This window comes from Athene cunicularia, unplaced genomic scaffold, assembly GCF_003259725.1.
Source record: "Athene cunicularia isolate RWA unplaced genomic scaffold, athCun1 SCF_54, whole genome shotgun sequence".
NCBI classification, from domain to species: domain Eukaryota; kingdom Metazoa; phylum Chordata; class Aves; order Strigiformes; family Strigidae; genus Athene; species Athene cunicularia.
Window position 1 is genome coordinate 4,364 of NW_020799484.1, and position 4,805 is coordinate 9,168.

A 4,805-nucleotide genomic window follows, 5' to 3' on the forward strand; every position below is an offset into this window, starting at 1 on the left:
GTGTATAAGAGACAGGCAAAGCCCCGGGCTGAGTCCCGGCGAGGGGAGCAAAGCCCGGAGAGCCAACCGAAGCCCACCAGGATCCCCGCTCTGGGCAATGCTTTCAGAGCCACACTGGAAATCATTAGAGTTACTAATTATTAACTCATGCATGCGTGAGCGCACACACACACAGATGTACACACAGACACCCCAACCCCCCGCCCCCCAAATATTCCCAGCACCCGGGACGAGAACAGAGGCGCTCCCACACACACATGTGCTGCACAGGCGGGTCGGGGTGCCCGCAGTCCCCCGTGGGGACGCGTGGGAGGCAGCCCCGAGTGGACACGGGCCCGGCGCCGCGCAGCTCGCCTTTGCCTACCACCCTCGGCCGCCCCGCGGAAGGCGCTCGCCTCTTTCACCAGAGCCCCGAGTTTGGGGGGGCGGGGGGCGAGGTGAGGTGTCCCCCCCTTTCCCCGCAATAGAAACACGGCAGCCACCATACAAACGAGAACTTAAATAAAGTTGCAGCCCCTGCTCCCCTGGCAGACGGTGGCTGGGCTATGGGCTCCGAATAATGCCTACGTGTAAATTTACGTTACTTCGTTAATTAAGGCATTAAAAATATAACTAGTCCGTTTAAAGCACGGGGGAGCCCGGCGTCATCTTAAAGCACAAACAAAGCGAGGGGGAAGCGAGAAATAAAAAGCACTATAAGGCTGGGGTGGCCTCTTACGCATACCAATGGTTTTTGTCATTTATGGCTATGCAAGATTTATGACTTCATGCACCAAAGCTGTAAACAGAGCACTAAAACAGAAAACACTTGCTCCTTATGGCATAAGTGAGAAGGCACCACATGAAAGGGGAAGCGGGCAGCGTAGGAGGAGAGAAGAGGCAAAAATCCCGCGTATGCGTTTTGCTTCAAACAATCCCTTGAATGTTGCATCGGAAGAAAAAAAAAAAAGTCTTTTTAGTCAATAATCAACCCCACACTTTCTTCTGAAACTGCTGATCTGCCGTTCACCCTCTTGCCCGACCAAATAGCGAGAGGCACCGCTGCGCCCCGACGGAGCCCCCCGGACTGGAGCGGAGGATTTGGCAAGGGAGAGAGAGCTGGGGACTGCGGAAACCTGCGGACGCCGGGCAGCCTGCCTCTTCGGGGAGCCCTGCCGAAACCCGGGGCGATCCCTTCCTGGGAGCGTGCTTAAACTTTGGAGCGATCTTCGGCGGGATATTCTGACTCCATGTCTGTATTTAAGAGCTGGGACGGGGAGCGGGGGGAGGGGATCTTTTTAAAACTGAAGGGATTTGCGAGGGACTTTAATCGTGAGAACCGAAGTGGTTCATAGGAATACTCAAGTGTTTCCTCCATTCGTCTTGCTGCCTGCAAAGGGTATTTTGCGAGATTTCGCCTATTAGTCCCCTTTCCCCACGCCCCCTTCTCTCCCTAAAGAGGTCATTTTAAACATGAGAAGATGATTATTTTTTTAAATGTCTCCTATGATGTCGGGATAAGTGTCCCAACGCACAGATCCCCGCTGCTTTTATCTGTCTTTCCCTCCCAGAGGCCGAATATTTTCTTTCTGCTCCACTCCTCGGAGAGCTATAGGGCTCAGCTCGGGGAGGGACCGGCAGCGTTTGGGGCTGATTCCCGGTTCAGAAATGAGCTGGCTTTTCTTCCCGAAGGTTCCCACTCGGTGGGACTCAGTCCCTTTCATGGAATTACTCTTCGTTTCCGAGTAAAATAATGCCTGTAGAGAGCTTTATCCTTCGATGCACTGAAATGGAAGCAGGCAGCACCATAATTCAGGCTGATTGGGGGGGATCTCTTAGGGCTAAAATAGCAAGGCGGGGAGTTGCTGGAGAAGGGGGACCAATTCTGGAAATGGTGCCTGTTCAAGTCGTTAGAGAGTTAGGAGGGGATATTAGCTACCTTAGGGAAGAACTGGACTATCGAAGCAAGCCGTGGTTAATCTGAACTACTGTTTATATTCTCTAACACTAAAGAACGGCAACGGACTCTGCTATTTGCTCAGCAGGCTGAGGTTATTTACACAACTCGCCGATATCCCTCTCTCCTCCTAAACTCTTACTGCTTTCTTTTGCTCTAGAGCAGGACTGTGTTATTTATGAGTGTTCTAACTGGGTCAATATGCATCCTAACTGGGTCATAAATCAGAGGAAATGCTGCCAAGTAATTGAGCTGCAATTAAAGCTTGCACTTTATTTTTGAGGCGCGTTTTGGCCCATTTCAAAAGACGGCAAAGCCAGCCTTGGCTTTTAGACACACAACTGGGAGCAAAACATCTCTCCTCCCCTGGCCGAAGAGAGAGAAACACCAGGTCTAAGAAACGACAACGTGCTTCACTATGGCGAAAAGGGGAAATAGCATTTATTTGGGTCAGTTCTGCTCTGAGAGCGGCTTAAAGAGCAGGAAAGGGAGAAACCAGTCCCAACATCTCTGCCCTGCAGGTCTCTGCAGAACGGCCGCGAATAGCTCCGAGTGGAAATAACCTCGTTTGTTTGTTTGTTTTCAGCGGAGTTTTTATCATCGTTCGCTTTTCTTCCTTTCTCCCTCCCTCCCTTTCTGACCCCTTAGAAGATGAGTAATTGCAGGCACCCGGTAACTGGGCACAAAATGGTACAGCAGGAATAGGCGAGAGACGCAGAGGACACTGGAAGAAAACGAGCCCCAGCTCTCCGACCTTTCCCAAAGCCGGGACACACCGGGGAAATGTCGTTTTATAGGGCATTTTGTCCTCCTTGGACAGCCAAGTAATCTTTCATTTTCTTCGTTTAAAGTGCATTTTTTTGTATCTAGCTACGCACACAGATTTATAACTATATGCAAATACTTACGTATTTATATGTACGGATATATCTGTATTTATGTAAACGACGATATGCATACGAATTTAGGACTAGTATAGGTTCTCCTAGAAGATAATTCCCACTCCTCCCCTTTTTATCCTCGCCTTCCAGATCCCCATTCAGAGCCACAGGGAAAAAAAAAAAAAAAACAAAAAAAAAACACACAAACAACAAACCCACATTTCCAAGGCTGATTTACTGATAGAAGCCTTGGCTGGCTCTTGGTTCAGGTCCTTCTCACAGAGGAGAAATAAAGAGCCCCTCGGCTCGTTTGGGAAGGGGAAGCTTTGCCACAGAGCTGAGCGCCCATACAGCCCTCCGCGCACAGTAAACAAAGTACCACTAAAGCATCATAAATAAAATGGCAGCACGATCGCACGCTCATAGATTTACAGAGCGGCAGCGGCCGAACAAACACCCATAAAACAACAGCCGCCGCCGCCGCCGCACACTCGAGCACGACCCCGACCGAGGAGCATCCCCCCCCATCGTTTTCTTCGACTTCCCCAAATACATAAATAAATAAACAAACACACAAGCACACAAATAAAATAAAATAATAAAACAAAATTAAGTGGGGAAAAAAATCCGAACACGACAGTAAAAGACGCTTCCCATCTCTAGCCGATCATAAATAACGATAAGATGGCAATGGAGGGGCTGGAGCTGAGGCAGCTGGCCATCAACATCAGTGTGGGATCTCTATGGAGAAAAATAAATAAAGAAGCAAACTCTCCCTGCTCTGCTCGCTGCGAGGGGAGAGTTGAATATTTACCGCAGCAAATTGAAACAAAGGGGGAAGCAGCCTGGCTCCGGGTGCACACACACACCCGCACGCACACACACGCACTCACTCCAGCCTTTGCTACTGACCTTTGCCTCGAACAGCAATAACTCACCACATAAATGAACAATCAACGGAAATACCTTAAAATAAAATCCATCCTTTCTAACGAAGCATTTCGTCCTCTCGGCTCGACAATAACCTTTCCATAAGGAATGAAAGCTGTCAGCGAAATGGCCAGCTCTTGTGGGGACGGTGATGGGGGCAGGAGGGAAAAAAAAAAAAAAATAGAAAGCAGTGCTTGCGCTGAACAGAAACTGGAAAAGCGTAATCGCAGACAGAGCCAGACCGGGTCTCCACTCCAAATGCCACAATAATGCGCTGTATTATGTGCTCACGTGGTCATACGTCAACTTAAATCCTTTTATTTGAAATAGGGAATCATTGAAGGAACAGGGTTTCTTCGCGCGAGCCTTTGGTTTTTAAAGCCTTAACCCAGTATGTTAAAGAAGAGTTTTAAGGGAGGAAAAAAAAAATTCACGCGATGGAGATGACTATTTGGGCCGGGGGGGGGAAGATTGTTTTGATTCTTTTTCCTCCCACACCAATATTTCCTTACACAAAGCCCATTGGAAGGTAAAAAAAATTTCTTCTCATAATACGGGATTATGCTGCACTTTGATACTTAGTCTAATTAACTGACATTTGTTCCCCAGGCCCGCCACGCTGCTCAACGTCGCATGTCCTCTGCAATCCCCGAAGAAAGCCCAAATCTTAATACTATTATTTCCAACCCCCTTCTAAACGGGACGATTACCAGCCTTCCCTCCACCCCCAGCCGCCTCTACCCTGCCATTGTACGGGGCTTGCTCAACTCCCACACGCTACATCAGGGCTCCTGTAGAAACTAAAAAGACCTATAATTACCTGACAAAGGCAAAAAAGAGTCTCTTCTAAGAGGCTAGTTGATTTTTGTCCTTCTAACACACTATGAAGAATACACCTTCCTTCACTGGCGTGGCTCTGAATTTTGGAAAACCTTTTGGGACCTTGCTGTTAAACCTGTGCTTACGCATTTCCTATACAGCTAGTTTGAGTGATGCACAAAATTATAGGTTTCTAACGATTAAAAAAAAAAAAAAAAAAAAAAAAAAAAAAAAAAAAA

At 48.1% G+C, this 4,805-nt stretch overlaps 1 protein-coding gene across 1 annotated transcript in view; it reads right to left on the reverse strand.

The window, feature by feature from the left end:
• Positions 1–3,887, reverse strand: part of HOXA3 (homeobox A3) — a 7,470-nt gene extending 3,583 nt beyond the window's left edge. Inside the window, exon 1 of the mRNA XM_026867487.1 lies at positions 3,784–3,887. The gene's annotated coding sequence lies outside the window, so the exon portion shown is untranslated. The remainder of the gene's footprint in view (positions 1–3,783) is intronic.
• Between the last annotated feature and the right edge of the window lie 918 nt (positions 3,888–4,805).